This window comes from Anser anser (assembly GCF_964211835.1).
Source record: "Anser anser genome assembly, chromosome: Z".
Classification (NCBI taxonomy): Eukaryota; Metazoa; Chordata; class Aves; order Anseriformes; family Anatidae; genus Anser; species Anser anser.
In genome coordinates, this window is record NC_139723.1 from 55,704,660 (window position 1) to 55,727,159 (window position 22,500).

The window sequence follows — 22,500 nt, forward strand, 5'->3', positions numbered from 1 at the left end:
CACATGGGCTGCAAAGTCACAGCCTGCCTCCACCATGGGCCTCTCCACAGGCTGCACGGGAACTTCAGATCTGGCACCTGGAGCACCTCCTCCCCCTCCTTTTTCACTCACCATGGTGCCTACAGGGCTCTTTCTCACAACTCACTCTCCCAGATGCTGTTGTGCAGCAGTTTTTGTTTGTTTGTTTGTTTTCCCCTTTCTTAAATCTGCTCTCACAGAGGCTCAAACAACATTGCTTATTTGCTTAGCTTTGGACAGCGGCGGGTCCATTTGGAGCTGGCTGGAACTGGCCCTTATCTAACGTGGGGCAGCTTCTGGATTCTTCTCACAGAGGCCACCCCTGCAGCCCCCTACTACCAAAACCTTGTCATATAAACCCAATACACATCCAAAGTGTACCATGCAATGTTTTAACTCATTGATTTCTCTGTAGTATATGTGTATGTTAATTACTTGAAGCACTGAACTATCATTTACCCCTTTTGCTGTATATCTGTTGTCCTGCCATTCATTGCCGGTGATGATAGGTAGCTTTTGTTTTGTATTTCTTAGATCTCAGGATAGAGTATTTTTGATCCAGTTCCAAACCTGCAAGCTCAGGGTGAGTAATTGTTTTTGATATTTCTTTTTGCTGAATTTGGATATTTATGTGAAGAACTGCATTCTAGCGTGTTTCCTGGATCATGAAATATATATATAAATGTACATACACAGGTAGATATATGATAATGTCAGCTGGTAATATCAGCCATTAATTCATATCTTACTACCACCAGCAAGAGAATGAGAGGAAAAAGTTGTGTTTTTTTTTTTTCCATCCTGAGTAACCAGAAAATAAATTTGTTGTTGTTGTTGTTGATGATATGGTTTTTGTCTGTTTGTTTGCTTGTTTTTAGCATAGTTTAATTGAAGGTATTGTGATATAACTGAATTTAATCAGTGCTATATGTGTGTAACTTAACTGAGTCGTATTTTGGGAGTATTAGTAATATAGTCGTCAAAGACAAGAGCTGACATAATTTCAAAGTGAAATAGATAACATGAACCAAAAGGTAATGATTTTTAAAACGGACAGAATTTCTCCAGATATAAATGGCGATTTTTATATTAAATCTGTTGTAAGAAACCAGACTTTTGGAATGAATAGGGGACAGGAATGGTAAGAAGTAAAACTTTCTTTATAATCACGTTGTGTTTTATCAAAATGGTTTCCCCTTAGCAAAAGTTTAATGTGACTATGTTGGGAAGTGCAATGAAAGATGGATAACTGTTAGAAGGAAAGCTAAAATTATTGGAAACATGTGCTTGTTGTAGTTAAATTTTTTCTCTTTTCCATACACAAAGACTTTTGGGAAAACATATGTTTAATGTGATGTCATTTGAATGAAGTATGTTGACTTTTAGTATGTTGCTAAAATCAGTTTAAAAGTAATGTCATGAGGCTATTAAGATCAACAAGCTTGAACCAAAACATTCTCATGTGTTTTAATCTTGTTTCATAATATTAAAAAGAATAAAGTGAGTGCTTGTTCTGAAACAAGCAACAATAACATTAACATGTACTTGAGATCAAACTCATGAGGAAAACTTATTTGTATAACACATATCGCTGTCATGCTCCACATACATAGGCAGCAAACAACACTCCTAGACAGTAGAAACCTAAACCCAGGAGAACAGATCTGTCAGCTTTGTTTTATGACTCCACTGACTGTGTGAATGTAGTAGTTGAAAAAGCAACATAGCAGAAATAATTATATATTTCACTGTGTCATTATTTTTTTAATTAGTTACAAACTATAAGCTTTAAGGCAGGTTTTCATTTCAGAAGCTTATTGTGCAAGCCTAAAATTTAGAATTGGTAATATCAATTTTAAAGATTCCCAGAAAATATTTTTTTCCTCAATGTTTGGGCAGGTCCAGTGGGCTTTGTTTCTGTCCGATCTCTTTCAGTTTTCTGTAAGATTATTTCTTTCTCTTTTGATTGTTTTCTTTGAGGAGTGGAGTTGAATGTTGCTATCTCACAGCCTGTACATCACATCTGTCTTCCTGCAGTCTTCCCTGCAGATCTGTAGATGATACTGAGGTGTCTATTGTAGTCTATAATCTAGTTTTAAATTTCAAATCTTTGAAATCTATTCTTTTTCTAAATAGTCGAGTGTGCAGAAGCTTATTTAGATTCCTGTAAGGGTCCTCTACTCAGAGAAATTCTGTAGGAGTATGCAAACTAATATTGTCAAAAGTTGTATCTGTACAAATATTTGCCTCTTTTTCTTAACGTCTAGTGGTTGAGGAAACATTAACAATGTTTAAAAACATTACACTGAACACACTAGGGAAATCTCACTATAATATTATGTTACTTAACATAGACTTCATGGCAATCTATTTCTGCCTTATTTTTTTAACAACTGCTGTATAAAATATACATAATACATACAATATGTATGTGTGTGTATGTATCGTGCATAATAAAGCTTTGTTTTTGAAGAAAGAAGTATACAAAACCAATAATAGGTCATAGTCTGAGAAGTTAGGATTTCAAAGATAGCTTAAACCATACTTTGTGCTTATGAATATAAGAGACATGACCATAACATGGATAACCATATTAGCTAATTAATAATTATCATAAAACTATGGTAAAATATGTTTTTGTGTGAGGGGAAAAAATTCAAATTAAACATAACAGAAATAAACACCAATTATGGGGAAAATCCAGCACAAAAGAAGCTCTAGCCAATTTTTATGTTGGCTCACTGAAGTTTACTATACTTGGAGCAATTAAAAGATACAGCTGCTAACTCTGCTATGGAAAGGTATTCATTTCCAATAATAAAATCTTTCCAAGCTGTTCAAAGTAGAAAGATAGTTTATTTCATTCCTTGCATGAACTGACCGTGTTCAAATGATATAAATTAGACATGGGATTCTCCCTGGTGGTCTTTTTAAACTGTAGTTGTAGCTACTTTTTTTTTTTTCCTCATTTTTTATTGTTTTATTTGCCTGCATCTTTTTTTTTTTTTTCTTTACATATATGTGATGAAGATAACCAGAGCAGACCTAGAATAGGCTGTTACTGAAGTTTTGAAGAATTCTTGTGAAGTTTGAATCAGGAATGAAGTCCAGTCCTGTAGAGAAAGCAGTATTTTCTTCAGATATAAGTTTAAGCAGACTTGTGACATATTTGATTTAGTTATTTAAATACTTGAAAAAGAAAAAAAAAAGGATATGGATAAATGTAAGTAGGAGTGTCACCATTAAAATACCACTACAGACTTTGCACACCTTGCCATGGTTAAAAAACAACAACAACAACAACCAAACAAGAAATTAAATTGTGTTTAAAATAAAACAAACAAAAACAAGCAAAAACAACTTAGTAAATTGGAACCAGTGGATGAAGATAAATCTATAAGACTGAACTTACCTAGCCTTATGTCAAAGTCATGTCTGTGCCACCCCCGATACCCAATATTTATTCATTTCCGTAGTAAATAAATTTCTTATTCCCATCCCCATTTCTTCTTCTCTCTTTTTTCTTTTTTTTTTCTTCTAGTAATCTCCTTCTAATTCAGATCTTGATTTATTTTTAACTTCGTTCAGACTTATGTATGTAGTGTCGCCATGTTCCTTGACCAAATTCCTCAAGAAATGTCAATCAGCCAATCAAACAAGCAATGTACTCCTTTACAGATAACTTTTAAATGTGCAAGGGGAGGAAACCAAAAAATCTGTTTCCTGCTCATATTGAGGGTGAATAGAGATGAGTCTGCCAAAAGCAATGGATAACCATAGCAATTTTGAAGAATTTGTCTTTATGCTAAGAAAATAATAGGATTTTGATAACTGTCCAGAGTTGTCTTTCTCACATTTTCAATAATTTTATGTCAGTGAAAGGAATATCAAGGAAGGAATTTGGCATGCCGTGTAAGCTTTTCATGTTCAGCTTGTGAGCCTTTTGCCTATTACCTTGGCACTTAAGAAATTAGTTTTTCTTGGTCATTGATCAGTAGAGTGGTCAAGAATTTATTATCCCAGAAATTTAATAAGCTATACTTTTTTATAGAATAAAATAATCTAATCTAAAAACAGATAAATCTTTGCCCACCAAAAAAAAAAAAAAAAAGGATAATTTTAAAGATTGAATTTTCAGGAAAAGTACATTTAAAATGCTGTTTTAACTGAATTCCTCTAAATGCTGTTCCACAAACAACCATGTGTAAGATTATAGATAATGGCTATATGTTCATTGGCAAAACCTTACCACATACAACACTGTATTTGGAAATCTTTACCGCTGATTATTAATTTACATATGAATAGATGGACATAAACACAAACTTATATGGTACACATTTTTAAGAATACATTAAGCCTTGTGAATTCTCTCTATATTTGCTCCTGTTCAGTCCTTAAGTGTGAGCGTTATTTTCTTAGATAAATATACTTATCCTATATATTTACATATTTCCAATGAGATAGGCAATATTTTCTTAAAAGCCCTGTGAAAGTGATTAGCTAATAAAAGTCCTTGAAAAGTGAATTTCAAGCATGGTATTTGTAACAATACAGAAAAAACAAACACAACAAATTATATTTTAATACTCTTAGTAGTAATTTACCAGTAAGTGAATCAATATGACTAAAAACTTTGCAGCTCATGCCACAATACAAATAAAAGGTTGGATGTAGGATAAGAATGAGGTGTGTTATTTTTCTAAGGTTGTTTTGCTTTTCTGATATTGACCAAAAAAAAAAAAAAAGGTTATTTATACTGAAACATATTCTATCTTTCTGAACAATTAAAAAGTATCAACTCTTTTACTTGAAACCCAGTATATTCCGTAAATATGTTTTTGATCAAGGAATAAAATTAATAAAATATTAACCGGCTTGCATAAAATTTCAAATGAAAAAAAAAAGCTTTTAAACTGAAGACTACTTTAATTTTCTAGTGTATGTTCTCTGAAAATATTGATTAAAAATCTCTATGATGGTAACAGTCTAGGAAAATCATTATTAGAAAAACATTACAAAATCCTTATAATATTTTGCCTTTTGTACCTCTAAGAATGTCATTCTATCTCTCAGTAGTACGATTATTTCTGAATTTAAAATGAGATTTAAAAGAAAAGGCAGCTTGGATCTAATTTTCAGGTGGATGGTGCTAAACATACAGTGGAATTTACATTTAAATCTCTTCTTATATATTCTAGAGACCCATACTAGAATTTTCAGGATTTAATAGGAAGGTTATATTTTGCTACATAAAAGGTATTTTGATAGTTCTCAGCAACCAGTAATTGCACCTTAAAATTTGCTCTCAGATCTTGTGTGGAACAAGAGACTATGTTGTAGGGCTGTAAGTTCAGAGAAGATATGTATTTGTTAGAAACTAAATGAAGTCAATCAAGAACGAAATGATGATGTAATACTGCCACATATGCAACTGGATAAACTGATTCAAAATTTAATGCTATTTAAACTACTAAATGGGTGACATGCATGCCTTTTCGGACACACAGAAAACACTAGTAACAGGCACAATGGAGGCTACATTACTAAAGGATTAGCAATTGCTCTTAGACTGATTTCCTTACATATCTTTGATCTTATTTGAATAACCATATCCATCCCACCAAACACAATTATTGGCTACTGTCAGGCTACAAGAAAAGAGGGGAATTTATCTGAATCCTTATACTCAAAGACTATGGCAGTATCTGCTTATCGTAAGTTCAGTTATTCACATTGAGAAAGGATGTAGAATTGGAAATGTAAATTATAAGTTACAGGTAAAATTGTTTCTTTCATCCAGATACTGAATATCTGAAACACAGATGATTTAAAATGCAACATCGCAGAATTTTTTTCCATTTGTTTATGCAGAGATCTGCTAACCCTCTGAATAGAGAAGATTTTCCCCAGGACCAAAATATATTGTACTACCATGTTGGAATGCTGCAAGAAAACATTAATAACTCATATAGTCTCACTTTACTCATGATAAGATTGAATCGGGGATAAAATTGAGGACTTTTTTATTGTATATATATATATATTATATATATATATGTATAATGTAATGACAGATTTAAACTCTTTTTCAGTTTTTAAAGAACTGAGAATTATTCTTCAGGTATCTTTCCCAAAAGCTAGTAGAAAATACTGCCATTGATGCCATTGACCTGTAAATGAACTCCTATTTGTACGTATGTGCATGTATCTATGCAGTTCTAGTGGGCTTGATGCTACACAGAAGTCCTTGTCAGACAGCTCCATGTACTATACCTTCTTACGTATGCAGATATTTATACCTATTGTTTAATATAAATTATTTTCACTGGACTTGTAAGGACATAAAAACAAATGTGTGAGTCATTATTCTGTACAACTCACCTGCAAAAAGGGAGGGGAAGTAAGAATTTGCCTAATAAAATCTAAAAAGCTTTATAAATCATAGAATCATAGAATATCCTGAGTTGGAAGGGACACACAAGGATCATCGAGTCCAACCCCTGGCTCCACGCAGGTCCACCTGTTCAGACCATATGACTAAGTGTACAGCCTAAACGCTTCTTAAACTCTGACAGGCTTGGTGCTGCGACTACATCCCTGGGGAGTCTGTTCCAGTGCGTGACAACCCTATTGATGAAGAACCTCTTCCTGATATCCAATCTGAACCTCCCCTGTCGCAGCTGGACTCCATTCCTGTGGCTTCTATTACTTGCCATTAAAGAGAACAGATTGGCGTGTGCCCCTCCACTCCCCATTGTGAGGAAGCTGTAGACCACGATGAGGTCTCCCCTCAGTCTATTCTTTTCCAGGCTGAACAGGCCAAGTGACCTCAGCCACTCCTTGTACATCTTCCCCTCTAGGCCCTTCACCCTCTTTGCAGCCCTTCTCTGGTCACTCTTCAATAGTTTCACATCCTTTTTGTACTGTGGTGCCCAGAACTGCACACATTACTCAAAGTGAGGCCGCACCAGTGCAGAGTAGAGCAGGACAATCACTTCCCTTGACCAACTAGCAACGCCGTGCTTGATGCACCCCATGATACGGTTGGCCCTCCTGGCTGCCAGGTCACACTGCTGGCTCATATTCAGCTTGCTGTCAACAACAATCCCCCGATCCCTCTCTTCAGGGCTGCTCTCCAGTGTCTCGTCCCCCAGCCTGTACATATAGCCAGGGTTGCCCCGTCCCAGGTACAGGACCTAGCACTTGCTTTTGTTAAACTTCGTGCGGTTGGTGATTGCCCAGCTCTCCGGTCTGTCCAGATCTCTCTGCATGGCATTTCCACCCTAACAGAGTCAACAACTCCTCCAAGTTTAGTGTCATCAGCAAATTTTCTCAAAACACTTTCTACTCCTACATCCAAATTGTTTATAATAACATTGAAGAGAACTGGCCCTAAAAAGGAACATTGGGGGACCCCACTAGCTAGCCGCCAGCCTGATGTGGCCCCATTTACCACAACCTTTTGAGCCCTGCCCATCAGCCAATTGCTCACCCATCGTATGATGTTTTTGTTTAGCTGTATGCTGGACATTTTATCCAGTAGGATTGTATGGGAAACTGAAAAATAAATGCCACATACAGCATCAAATTTATTGCTGAAGACATTGGAAATGAGCATTAAACAGCTTCTTGATGTCTCTTTTAAAAAAATTCTCATTATTTCGCATTCAGCTTGGATGAAGATCAAATAGTTACCTTAATCAGGAGTGAAAGTGCTGTTAAAGCATAAGTTTGTCAGAGATTTGTTGATTTAAAATTCACATAGAAAACATAAAAGAAAAAATACACTTGTATTTAGACTGCTAATGGTTATTGGACATAGGCTTCATGGGATAAAATCCTGCTTTTTCATCTTCATCTTGCTTCTGCTCTTGAAATAAGCAAAATTTGTAAAATAGTATTCGGGTTAAAAAGTATCACCTGAGTAGGCAATGTGCTGATCTGTGAGGACACCATCTCAAATTTGTCGAATTACTATGAGTTTGGTGAAATAGCAGAAAAAACACCACCACCACCATATGCCCTCTCCCCTCCTCCTCCCTGCCTCCCTTTTGTATGGAGTTATGGTTGCTCTTCAAAATTTATTTTGGGAGGTATAAGAAAGTATGTCATTAACATTCTCTTGGGAATTCATGGAATTAATTCTAGTTCTAATGGATAAAAAGATAAAAAATTCCCATCTTCCTTCATGGAAGTTTTTTGTGTGTGTTACGTGGAAGAGGTTTTTTTTTCTTTTTTCCTGTGATTTTGTGCAAAAAGCTGCATAGAAATGAAACAGAAAAATTACATAGGTTGAAACAAAATTTTGTCCAGTCCATTTAGGACTGGGTGCAAAAATATATGATTCACTTCATAAACAAAGACAGGGAAAAAGATGTAGACTTTCAAAGAGATGTAGACAGTGCATTCATTTATATAACTTGCCAAAGAGTCCAGTAAACTCTGATATTCCAGTAAACTCTGATAGAATTTTTATTGGGAGAGAAAATCACTTATAAATATTGTGTAAATAAATATACAACTAAATGCAATGCAAGTCTAATTCTATAAGCATCTGAGAGATGTCTCATAATTGATAGCCCTTGTTCTTGTGGGGGCCTTCAACTTACCAGATGTCTGCTGAAAATACAGCAGAGAAGAAACAGTCTAGGAACTTTCTGGAACATGTGGAAGATAACTTTCTGACACAGCTGGTGAGTGACACAACTAGGGAAGGCACCCCACTGAACCTTCTGTTGTAAACAGAGAAGGACTTCTTGATTGTGTGAAGGTTGCAGGCTGTCTTGGGCATAGCAATCATGAATTAATAGAGGTCTTGATTCTTGGAAATGTAAAGAGGGGGTTAGCAGAACTGCCACCTTGGACTTCTGGAGGGCAGACTTTGGCCTATTTAGGAGCCTAGTTGACAGAGTCCCTTGGGAGGCAGTCCTGACAGGCAGAGGAGTCCAGGAAAGCTAGATATTCTTCAAGAAAAAAATCATAATGGCACAGGAGCAGGCTGTCCCCATGTGTCTGAAGTTGAGCTGTCTGTGAAGAAGACCAGCTTGGCTGGACAAAAAGCTTTGACTAGAGCTCAGGAAGAAAAAGAATGTTTACAACCTATGGAATAAGGTGCAGGCCACTCAGGAGGACTACAGAGATATGAAGCTGTGCAGGGAGAAAATTAGAAGGGCCAAAGCACAACTGGAACTCAGTCTGGCTACTGCTGTTAAGGACAATAAAAAAATGTTTTTATAAATATGTAAATAAGAAAAGGAGGACTAAGGAGAATCTCCAGGCTTTGTAGGATGTGGGGGAAAAATCAGTGACAAGGGATCAGGAAAAGGCTGAGATAGTGCCTATTACCTAATTTTTTAGTAGAAAGCCTAGTTGTTCCCTGAGTACTAAGCCACCTGTGCTGTTAGATAGGGATGAAGAGCAGAATGAAGCCCTCGTAATCCAAGATGAAATGATTAGTGACCTGCTACACCACTTAGATATATCTAAGCTACGCCACTTAGATGTACACGTCTATGGGGCCAGATGGGATCTACCTAAGGGTAACGAAGGAGCTGGCAGAAGTGCTTACAGAGCTGCTTTCCATCATTTGTCAGCCATCCTGACTATCAGGGAAGGTCCCAGTTGACTGGCAGCTAGCAAGTGAGATGCCCATCTACAAAAAAGACCAGAATAACGATCCAGGAAACCACAGTCAGACTTTGGTACTCAGAACAGTTATGGAGCAGATCGTCTTGAGTGCAATTATACAGTATATACAGGACAACCAAGTGATCTGGCCCATGCAGCATGAGTTTATAAAACGTATATCATGCTTGACTAGCTTGATCTCCTTCTATGTCAAGGTGACGCCCTTAGTGGCTGAAAGAAAGACTGTGGATGTTGTCTACCTAGGCTTCAGGAAAGATTTTGACAGCAATTCCTACAGCATTCTTCTGGATAAATTGACTGCTCATGGCTTGGACAGGCATGTGCTTTGCTTGGTAAAAAAATGGGTGGGTGGCAGGACCCAAAGAGGTGTGGTGAATAGAATTGAGTTGTAGGCTGGTCACTAGTGGTGTCCTCCAGGGCTCAGTACTGGGGCCAGTTCTCTTAAATATCTTTAGCAATAGCCCAGACAAGGGGATCAAGGGCACCCTCAGTAAGTTTGCAGATGACTCCAAGATGGGCAGGAGTGTTAATCTGCTTGAGGGTGGGAAGCCTTTACAAAGGGATCTGGATAGACTGGATCAATGGGCCAAGGCCAACTGTATGAAGTTCAGCAAGGCTAAGTGCCGGGTCCTACACTTGGGGCACAACAACCCCATGCAATACTACAGGCTGGGGGAAGAATGTCTGGAAAACTGCCCAGTGGAAAGAGGGCTGGGAATATTGGTTGATAGCTGGCTGAATATGAGCCAGCAGGGTGCTCAGGTGGACAAGAAGGCCAACAGCATCCTGGCTTATATCAGAAATAGTGTGGCCAACAGGACTAGGGAAGTGATTGTCCACCTGTACTCAACTCTGGTGAGGCTGCACTTCAAATATACTGTGTTCAGGTCTGGGCCCCTCACTACATGAAGGACATTGAAGTGCTGGAGCATGTCCAAAGAAGGGCAACAAAGCTGGTGAAGAGTCTGGAGACAAGTCTTAATGAGGAGCGTCTGAGGGAACAGGTTATTTAGCCTAGAGAAGAAGAGGCTGAGGGGAAACCTTCTCACTCTCTACAACTAGGCAGTCCTGGCTATCGGGGGAGGTCCCGGTTGACTGGCGGCTAGCCAATGTGACGCCCATCTATAAGAAGGGCCGGAGGGCAGACCCGGGGAACTATAGGCCTGTCAGTTTGACCTCAGTGGCGGGGAAGCTCATGGAGCAGATTATCTTGAGGGTCATCACGCGGCACTTGCAGGGCAAGCAGGCGATCAGGCCCAGTCAGCATGGGTTTATGAAAGGCAGGTCCTGCTTGACGAACCTGATCTCCTTCTATGACCAAGTGACGCGCTTGGTGGATGAGGGAAAGGCTGTGGACGTGGTCTACCTTGACCTCAGTAAGGCTTTTGACACCGTTCCCCACAACATTCTCCTCGAGAAACTGGCTGCTCGGGGCTTGGACTGGCGTACGCTTCGCTGGGTTAGAAACTGGCTGGATGGCCGGGCCCAGAGAGTTGTGGTGAATGGAGTCAAATCTGGTTGGAGGCCGGTCACTAGTGGAGTCCCCCAGGGCTCGGTACTGGGGCCGGTCCTCTTTAATATCTTTATTGATGATCTGGATGAGGGCGTCCAGTGCACCCTCAGTAAGTTTGCAGACGACACCAAGCTAAGTGCGTGTGTCGATCTGCTCGAGGGCAGGAAGGCTCTACAGGAGGATCTGGATAGGCTGGACCGATGGGCTGAGGTCAAACTGCATGAAGTTCAACAAGGCCAAGTGCCGGGTCCTGCACCTGGGCTGCAACAACCCCAAGCAGAGCTACAGGCTGGGAGATGAGTGGCTGGAAAGCTGCCTGGCCGAGAAGGACCTGGGAGTATTGGTGGATAGTCGGCTGAATATGAGCCAGCAGTGTGCCCAGGTGGCCAAGAAGGCCAACGGCATCCTGGCCTGTATAAGAAGCAGTGTGGCCAGCAGGTCGAGGGAAGTGATTGTGCCCCTGTACTCAGCTCTGGTGAGGCTGCACCTCAAGTACTGTGTTCAGTTTTGGGCCCCTCGCTACAGGAAGGACATGGACGTGCTCGAGCGAGTCCAGAGAAGGGCGACCAAGCTGGTGAGGGGTCTGGAGAACAAGTCTTACGAGGAGCGGCTGAGGGAGCTGGGCTTGTTCAGCCTGGAGAAGAGGAGGCTCAGGGGCGACCTCATCGCTCTCTACAGTTACCTGAAAGGAGGCTGTAGAGAGGTGGGGGTTGGTCTATTCTCCCACGTGCCTAGTGACAGGACGAGGGGGAATGGGTGAAAGTTGCGACAGGGGAGTTTTAGGTTGGATGTTAGGAAGTACTTCTTTACCGAAAGGGTTATTAAGCATTGGAACGGGCTGCCCAGGGAGGTGGTGGAGTCACCATCCCTGGAGGTCTTTAAAAGACGTTTAGATGTAGAGCTTAGGGATATGGTTTAGTGGAGTACTTAGTGTTAGGTCGGAGGTTGGACTCGATGATCTTGAGGTCTCTTCCAACCTAGAGAAATCTGTGAATCTGTAAACTACCTTGGAGGAGGTTGTAGCACGGTAGGGGTCAGTTTCTTCTCTCAAGCAACAAGTGATAGGACAAGAGGAAATGACCTCAAGCTGCACCAGGGAAGGTTTAGGTTGGATATTAGGAAAGACTTCTTCACTGAAAAGGTTGTGAGGCATTGGAAGAGGCTGCCCCGGGAAGCAGTTGAGTCACCATCCCTGGAGGTATTCAAAAGACATGTAGAAGTGATGCTTAGGGACATGGTTTTATTGTAGATTTGGCAGTGCTAAGTTAATGATCGGACTAGATGATCTTAGAGGTCTTTTCTAACCTAAAGGATTCTATGATTCTGTGAGATCCCTCTGAGGTTTCTCTTCTTTAGGTTCTCTTAGCTCTCTCAGCCTCTCCTCATATGACAGATGCTAAAGTCTCTTTGTCCCTTCACTGGGCTAACTCCAGTATGTCCATCTATCTCTTGAAGTGGATTGCTCAAAAGATGTGCTGTGCTTTTGTGACCATTGACTATTTTCCTGTGACAGGGCACCACTGAATACAGCCTGTTCCAGTCTTCTTCTGACTCTCTTCACTCTCTCCTCTCTTTGACTTGAGGAATGGTCATGGTTTCGTTGTAGATTTCGCAGTGCTAGGTTGATAATTGGACTTGATGATCTTAGAGGTCTTTTCCAACCTATCCATTCTATGATTCTAATAATAATATTAATAATAGTAATAATAATAATGAGTTCCACTTAAAAATAATTAGTTATTTTATTAAACATGTTAAAGAGCACCATGTAACAATGTAAAATCTAGAACTCTTAGGTCAAAGATACATGTGGCTCAGCATGAATTTTCTACTGGTGGTTTAAGTAATTTTTATTCTAAAATAGCCTCCAGCTTCAGTCCGTCAGACTGTCAGTTCCATTCATCTCACTGTGATACACTGAAGTGGAAAAGTGAATAAAGAGAATAGAGAAATCTCAAACCATTGAAATTGTTACAGTTTTAGACTTTATTATATAAACTGAGTAACTAAAATATTATTTACTAAATCAATAAAATAAGCTGAATACTAAAGAGACTGAGTAAAATTTCTTATGTTTTGTTATGTATCAAATTCAACTTCTTTTAGAGAATTCTAAAATAATGTTGCGGCTCTAAACCAAAATCATTAAAAATTTATAATGTAATTTCAAAACTAAACTGAACTGAAAGCGAAATATGTCACATGCTAGAACAGGTATATCTATAGACGTGTGAAGTGGAAGTTATATTCTTTCCATAGTATTAGCAATTTCTTCAAGTACAATCTCTTTTTTCCATCTCCTTCCAGTTCAGTCATGTTTGTATATTGGTAAATTACATAGGGTTTGCCTTACAAGGTATCTGAATGCACAGACTCAATGGGAGTATGCAACTTCTAAGATATAATTTTATTTTTGTCTTAGTTTTTCTTCCCTCTACAATATCAAGTTTATGTACTTTATGTACTATCACTTATCCTTTTGACTGCTGATAACCCTATCGGTCTTTATCAAGGTTTGTATCTGAACTAAAATCTGTTATTTTTTTAGACTATGGGTGTACTTGGAGATCAAGATTAGGCTTTTGTTAAATCATTTCATTGATAATGAGGAATTAGGTGGAAAAAAAAAGTAACATGCATTGGTAGAAAAAATCTTAAAAGCATATTTAGGTCTGCGAAAGGCTTTCAATAGAACATAGGTAATTCTTGAGGTGATAAAATAGATGAGATTTCATTGCATAGCTGAGCAGAACTCAACACCTTCTCCTCCTTTCCCCTTCCCCTTCCCCTTCCCCTTCCCCTTCCCCTTCCCTGCCCCTGCCCCTTCCCTTTCCCTACCCTTTCAGTCTCAGAAACCTTTTAATGATGTGGTGGAGTTCTAAAAGAGCAAGATTAGAACATTCTTAGAATATCATCTGGACTTTCATTACTATTGCACAAAAAATATATATTTTTCTTTAGTTTAAAAGTAACGGATCATATTGATTCTCTTGCCGTGTACAGAGATAGTCTGTAATAACTTGCTGGACCAATGGGCTGAGGCCATCTGTGCTGGACCAATGGGCTGAGGCCAACTGTATGAAGTTCAACAAGGCCAAGTGCCGGGTCCTGCACCTGGGGCAAAACAACCCCAAGCAGTGCTACAGGCTGGGAGATGAGTGGTTAGAAAGCTGCCTGGCAGAGAAGGACCTGGGAGTATTGGTTGATAGTCGGCTGAATATGAGCCAGCAGTGTGCTCAGGTGGTTAAGAAGACCAAGGGCATCCTGGCTTGTATCAGAAACAGTATGGCCAGCAGGGCCTGGGGAGTGATTGTTCCCCTGTACTTGGCTCTGGTGAGGCCGCACCTCGAGTAGTGTGTTCAGTTTTGGGCCCCTCGCTACAAGAAGGACATGGAGGTGCTTGAGAGAGTCCAGAGAAGGGCGACCAAGCTGGTGAGGGGTCTGGAGAACAAGTCTTATGAGGAGCGGCTGAGGGAGCTGGGGTTGTTCAGCCTGGAGAAGAGGAGGCTCAGGGGCGACCTTATTGCTCTCTACAGGTACCTTAAAGGAGGCTGTAGCGAGGTGGGGGTTGGTCTATTCTCCCACGTGCCTGGTGACAGGACGAGGGGGAATGGGCTAAAGTTGCGCAAGGGTAGATTTAAGTTGGATATTAGGAAAAACTTCTTTACTGAAAGGTTTGTTAGGCATTAGAATGGGCTGCCCAGGGAAGTGCTTGTCACCATCCCTGGAGGTTTTTAAAAGACGTTTAGATGTAGAGCTTAGTGATATGGCTTAGTGGAGGACTTGTTAGTGTTAGGTCAGAGGTTGGACTGGGTGATCTTGGAGGTCTCTTCCAACCTAGATGATTCTGTGATTCTGTGACTTACAGTATTTTAAGGGCGCCTAGAGAAAAGATGGGAAGGAACTCTTACCAGGGAGTGCAGCGATAGGAAAAGAGGTAATGGTATTAAACTGAAAGATGGTAGGTTTAGATTAGATATAAAGAAGAAATTATTTACTCAGAGGGTAGTGAGGCACTAAAAGAGGTTACCCAGAGAAGCCGTGAATGTACCATCCCTGGAAACGTTCAAGACAAGGCTCGATGGGGCCTTGGGAAACCTGATCTAGTGGGAGGTGTCCCTCCGCATGGCAGGGGGGTTGCACGTAGATGATCTTTCAAGTCTCTTCCAGCCTAAACCATCTATGATTCTATGACTTTCTATATCTCTTTTTAAACTGTATGAAGTTTTAGAAGTGCAAGAATCTGGGAATGTTTGTTGAAATTCACATCACTGACAGACGTCTGGTGAAGGCAGATAGTCTTTAGGGAAAGCTGTTTGTTGTCTGTACTGCTGTCTTTCCTGAGAAGTTTAGAAGAGAGAGACTAATAGGCACACTGAGGCAATGTGAAGTTCCTGTGTCACTGAGTTTTTCATAAGGTCTGCTATCTGAAGGCTCATTCTGGGATGCATTTGGGATTACAGCAGTATCTGATACCTTGGCTATATCTGTCCACTGTTATCACCAGTCACTGCTGAGACATAATATACCCAGAGTCATTGGCAGGACTTTCTCACTCCCCTACTCTGCTGGGCACAGCATCTGCTTATAATTTTGGACAGCAATTCTTATTGGAATCCAAAGTGCATAGGACTACTTCCTTTGCTAAACAGAAGGCTACAATGATGTGCATCATCTACAGTAACCTGTAGGAGGAAACTCCTATGGAATTTAATAACTGAGTTTCAAAGGTTGCCTTTGGTATTTGGGTGCAATTAAAAAAAATCTTCCAGATTATTTTGAAGTCCTTTGGAAAGAATTCATTCACTATTTAACTAAGTTATTTAGAGATGTATTTTGTCATACTGTTCTAATTTCTGTCAAGTTTTCTTTTTGTCATTCCTCCGAATTACATTTCTTTGGAGTTCTCCATAGCTGTCAGTCTCAAAAGTATATTCTCCTTTTCCATACATCTGAGAGCATGCTTACTTTCTATGGAAAAGCTGTTTGAAAAACTAGAAAATATTTTGATTCTTTTTATATTTTTGACTGCAGCACTGCAGATCCCTTTATGTTCATCTATATCTAGAAACTTTAAACATAGTCTAATATTTTACAGATTTATGTAATAACATCACTGTATTTTAGATTTCTGTTGTTCCTCTGGTTGCCTTCATTATGGCAAATTCATATTTGTCATAATAAGAATTAATTCTGTATTCCTGGGCTCCCTTTGAAATGTAAACACCGCCTTCTCTAGATAAAGTTGGATCTATTTGCTAATCTACATTAAATATAACTCTCTCCATAGAAATATATCTCTCCAGTTGAGATTTAATTTGAATTACATTTTCTGATAAACTTACAGGAATCATGGTATGAAACTTACTGCTGTTTTAAGTAATTTATTCGTCTTTCTTCATGATTTGATATGTAGAGTACAATGTGTTTTGCTGTTTTTATGTAATGATACTGTAGTTTTTACTGTTGACAGGGAAATAATGCCATAAAAGTGCTCAAATACTTGGATATGGAAAATGTATTTAAACATGCATGTTTAATGTGTACAGAAGATCATAAAATGCCCATGGAATAGATTTAATGTGGATCTTCTCTAACCTTTGTGACCTGTGTTATCAGGCAGGAGAGGTAAATTGAAAAAAAAAAAAAAGAAAAAAGTTGTTTCCCTTCTTCCCATTTCCCTTGTATTTGCTTTCTGAAAGCAGGGCATTTTAAAACTGAGATAACATTCATTGGTATGATGCATTCCAACACAAGGTGCTTGTTTCTGAAAGGTTTTTGGAGCCTGCAGCTTGACTCTTTCTTCCTCACCCACAACATCAACGAAGCTGATCTACATCAGTGTGCAGACATGTCTCAAAATCTTCTTTTTAGTGAGCTCCTTTACCTCCAGCAGAATGAGTACCAGATTTGTCCACTTTTTGTTAGATTTAAACAGACACAAGGCTCATCTTCCTTTCTAACTTCCTTTTGGTACTACCAAATAGTGGTAAACAAGGAAATAAGCAAGCAAACAAATAAAAGAAAAAATGTAGATAAAGATTGTGAAAAATAGAGTTTGCAGTGTTTCTCTGGCACTTCCAGGTATGACAAACTTCCAGGTATGACAAACAACCAGTAACCACTCTTGTCCACATTGTAACCCTAAAACTATGTTATTTTCCTATTTCTGTTACAGCAACTTTCTGCTGTCCTCCTTTGGGGCAGGTGAACCTGTTCTCTCAAATGCAAAAATATGTAAAAATATATCAGACCATTATGAGGCTGTGCCATGCAACCTCCATGTTCCTTTCTAACCAAAGCAATCCTTTACTAATTAGTAAAGGAAATAGAGCATATACGGGTAGTGAATAACTCTGAATTATGTTCTTGCTTCAGTGGTTGAGTCTGTTATGATTGATTATTATTGCTCTCAGGAAGCTCTCTTTCACTATGAAAGGTGTTACAGTGATGGGTCTCAAGAAGTACCTTACTAGATGGAGTAGAAACTACTCTCCCACTTTGTTTTAGCTCAGTAACCCTATTTAAATAGAAAATAAATGCTCAAATGCAAAGTAGAAGCATAAGACTCATAGAATCACAGAATCATTCAGGCCAGAAAAGATCTCTTAAGACTACCTAGTCCAACCTTTACCCTAATGCTAAAGTCTACCACTAAACCATGCTACTATGTTCTAAATCTACGTGTTTCTTGAAGACCTCCGGGGATGGTGACTTAACCACTTCCCTGGACAGCCTATTCCAATGCCACACAACCCTTTCAGTAAAGAAGTTTCTCCTAAATTAAATCACTAAAGGAGTGTGACACTGCAACTTTATATGGACCATACTTGGTACTGTATTAAATACATATTTAAGACACAATTCACTCATGAGGCAACACAGTAACCTACATCTTATTAAGTACAGATCTAATTCTCTCATAACTGATGTTCCACAAGACTGTAGTTATTAATCTGTGCAGAAGGATGACACAAGATTTGTCATGATGCCTTGTGCACAAAGCATGTTGGGTAAAAATGGCTATGCACAGATTAAAAGACAGTAAAACAACCCATTCAGCCCAATAACTACGGGTAAATTTGGAAATTACTTTCTTCAGAGACCATGAGGACTCTGCTGATGGCTTCAGTTGTGAGGGACCTGAAAGATCGTCTAGCTCCAACCCCGCTGCCGTGGTCAGGGATGCCATCCACAAGATCAGGTTGCCCAGGGCCTCATCCAACCTGGTGTTGAACACCACCAGGGATGGGGCATCCACAACCTCTCTGGGCAACCTGTTCCAGTGCCTCACCACCCTCTGAGTAAAGAATTTCCTCCTAACATCTAATCTAAATCTCCCTTCTTGTAGTTTAAAACCATTCCTTCTTGTCCCATCACTATTTGCCTGTGCAAAAATGTCACTCTCCATCTTTTTCATAAGCCCCGTTTAGGTACTGAAAGGTAGCAATGAGATGTCTCCAGAACCTTTTTGTCTCGAGACTGAACATCTCCAACTCTCTCAGCCTTTCTTCATAGGAGAGGTGCTCCAGCCCTCTGATCATCCTTTGCCCCTCCTCTGGACCTGCTCTAACAGGTCTGTGTCCTTCTTGTTCTTGGGGTCCCAGATCTGGAGCAAGTACTCCAAGTGGGGCCTCTCAAGGGCAGAGTAGAAGGGGACAATCACCTCCCTTGACCTGCTGGCCATGCCTCTGTTGTTGCAGCCCAGGATGCCATTTGGTCTTCGGGGCTGCAAGCACACATCGCTGGCTCATGCTGAGCTTTCCATCCACCAGAACCCCCAAGTCCTTCTCTGCAGGGCTGCTCTCAATGATCTCTTCTCCCAGTCTGTACTCATGTCTGGGATTGCCCTGATCCAGGTGCAACATCTTACGCATGGACTTGTTGAACCTTGTGAGGTTCATGTGGGCCTGCTTCTCAAGTTCGCCCAGGTCCGTTTGGATGGCATTTCTTCATTCTTCACAGCCTGGTGTCACCTGCAAACTTACTGAGGCTGCGCTTGATCCCATTGTCTATGCCACTGATAAAGTTATTAAACAGCACCAGTACCAAGACAGTCCCCTGAGGGACGCCACTCATCACTGGCCTGCACCTGGATATAGAGACATTGACCACAACTCTCTGGGTGCAGCCGTCAAGCCATCCATTGGATGGTCCACCCTTCAAATCTGTATGTCTCCAATTTGGAGATCAGGATGTCATGTGAGACTGTGTAAAAGGCCTTACCGAAGTCCAGGTAGATGACATTATTCAGTCTTTCCTAGATGTAGCTTTCCATGAAGTAGCCACCACTGTAGAAGGCCACCAGATTGGTCAGGCATGATTTGCCCTTGGTGAAGCCATGCTGGCTGTCTCGGATCACCTCTTTGTCCTGCGTGTGCCTTGACGTTGCTTCTGGGAGGATCCATTCCATGATCTTGCCAGGCACAGAAGTGAGGCTTACCAGTCTGTAGTTCCCAGGGTCCCCCTTTCTACCTTTTTTAATAATGGGAGTGATGTTTCCCTTTTTCCAGTCACTGGGGTCTTTGCCTGACTGCCATGACTTTTCAAATATGGTGGAGAGTAGCTTGGTGACTACATCAGCCAGTTCCCTCAGGGTCCCGGGATGCGTGTCATTGAGCCCCATAGACTTGTACCTTCTTCACCAGGTGGTCTCAAACATGTTCTTCACTTACAGTGGGAGGGTGTTTTCTCCCCCAGGCCTCACCTAGAGATTCAGTGTTTCAAGAGATGTGGGAAGCCTGACTGCCAGTGAAGACTGAGGCAAAATAGTCCTCTCAGTAGTCCCAGTTCATTCAATAATCTGTTGTTCCCTGTATATATATAATCCTGAAAAGCAAACATTTCTTAAGTAGGGTTCTATTTCCCTGTATTCCTGTGTTATTTATTCTGAATATACAGTGAAATAACACCATTAACAGAAGGCCTGTATGCCTCATTTTTCCATGTATTTCAAGTTCTGTGTGTGTGTCCCTGCTGACTCATGGCACTGCACAGGTACTACGATGCACCTACCAGAATCATAGGGATTCCATTAAATAGAAAATTCCTAATGCAGTTAGGCAGCATTGTTTTTATGTCTGTGTTTTTTTTCTTTACTCCTCCCTTACATTTTTGAGTGGCTTTTCTCATGCCTTCTACTCAGTGCTGTTGTATGTTAGCGTTAATTTCCAAAGGTATTTTTTACAAGTAATTTCTTCTCAACAGACATTGTTTTTTTCAGTTTGATTGTCAGTTTTCTCATAGATGGTACCTGGAAGATACAAAGTGGTGATAAGTATTAAGCAAAACTCTTGTTAGACTCTTAACCCTTTAAACATCTTCCTCAACTTCTTTGAAGATGTGATTGCTTTTCACTCTAGATTGTGTTTGACTGCAGAATGTGGGAAAGGGTAGTAGTAGAAGGAAGAATTTCAAAACTATAGCCAAATAAATGCATAATCAAGAAGATATCACTATCGTGAAATTGCTCCATCTGGAGAGACTCACAGCTCTAAACAGTTGGTAGAAAAGCCTGTGGAGCTCAACCCTAGTATACCTTGTTATTCTAACACTTACCAGCAACTAATTGTTAGTTTCTTTAAGTAAGAAACTTTAATATTCTAATTAATTATTCAAGAAACTAGGAAGCAAATATCTTAAATGAGGGTTGTATGAAAAGTTTAGGTCAAAATTTAATTTGCTCTTTAATGATTTTAAAATTAAACAAAAACATCAAGGTTAGAATACCCTAATCCTTTGCACTGCCATTACAATTTTCAGTTATAGAGTTAGAGAGAATGAGTTTAATGCCATTTAACTACTATTTCTTATGATTTTCTTCCTTCTGTATTTATACGTGACCTTAGTATACATGACCTAAGTTTCTTTGCACTTAGATATGCTGAAAGTATTTACAACATAATTTATTGAATGTAAAATATATATAAAATATGTAAAGGTTGCTATGGTGTGTTTCTGTCCCATTTCACTGGTAAAAATGACCTAGGAACATGCTAAGCAATCAGTGAATCTTTTTTATTTGATGAGTGATATTTGACTTGGTGAGCACTGTTATTATCATATATATAGAGTGTTGCAGATTTGATGTTTTTTATATACATAACTGAATGCACATCTTGAATGCTTTTTACAATAACAGATGAAGTAGACATTATTTATACAACTCTTTTAAAATGTGTATTTTTTATCCCTTGTCATTCATGTTCTTGCAGTAGTTTACCAAAGGCTGCAAGTTCATATATGTAGGTTTATGTAAGTAAAGATTAAGTAAAGACACTAAGTGTATGTAATTGCTAGTCCACAGTCAAGATTGCTCCAGTTTTGCAACTGCCAAAGAGTAGTTGGGTAGGTTTAAACCAGATAAGCTAATGCGTTGGAGACAGGAACGCAGTGATAGCTATAGAAGAATCACAGAATCACAGAATTGTGGGGGTTGGAAGGGACCTCAAGAGCTCATAGGGTCCAACCCCCCTGCCAAAGTAGTTTCCCTAGAGCAGGTTGCACAAGTAGGCGTCCAGACAGGCCTTGAATATCTCCAGAGAAGGAGACTTGTTGTGGTTTAACCCGGCTGGCAGCTAAACACCACACAGCCGTTCGCTCACCCTCCCCCCTCCCTCTCTGGGATGGGGGAGAGAAACGGGAAAGTGAAGCCTGTGAGTTGAGATAAAGACAGTTTATTAAGACAGGAATATAATAATAACAATAATAATAATAGTGATAATGATAATAGTATTAATAATAATGTGTAAGAAACAAGTGATGCACAATGCAATTGCTCACCACCTGCTGACCGATGCCCAGCCTATCCCCAAGCAGCCGGCCCCCCAACCCCAGCCAGCCACCCCTATATATTGTTTAGCATGACGTCAGATGGTATGGAATACCCCTTTGGCCAGTTTGGGTCAGCTGTCCTTGGTCTGTCCCCTCCCAGCTCCTGCTGCACCCCTAGCCTGCTCGCTGGCAGGACAGAGCGAGAAGCCGAAAAGTCCTTGGCCTGGTGTAAACACTGCTCTGCAACAATTAAAACATCAACATGTTATCAGCGCTCTTCTCATCCTAATCCAAAACATAGCACCCTACCAGCTACTATGAGGAAAAATTAACTCTGTCCTAACTGGAACCAGGACAAGACTCCACAACATCCCTGGGCAGCCTGTTCCAGTGCTCCGTCACCCTCACTGTGAAGACGTTCATTCGCATGTTGGTGCGGAACTTCCTGTGCTCCATTTTGTGGCCATTGCCCCTTGTCCTATCCCCACACACCACTGAAAAGAGGTTGGCCAAATCCCTCTGTCTCTCACACTTCAGATACTTGT

At 40.0% G+C, this 22,500-nt stretch overlaps 1 protein-coding gene across 24 annotated transcripts in view; it reads left to right on the forward strand.

Annotated features, from left to right (window-relative positions):
- Nucleotides 1-22,500, forward strand: part of PTPRD (protein tyrosine phosphatase receptor type D) — a 1,402,037-nt gene that overhangs the window by 556,945 nt on the left and 822,592 nt on the right. For all 24 annotated transcript variants that reach the window (XR_014576765.1, XR_014576766.1, XR_014576767.1 and 21 more), the window contains one exon: nucleotides 553-601. The gene's annotated coding sequence lies outside the window, so the exon portion shown is untranslated. The remainder of the gene's footprint in view (nucleotides 1-552; nucleotides 602-22,500) is intronic.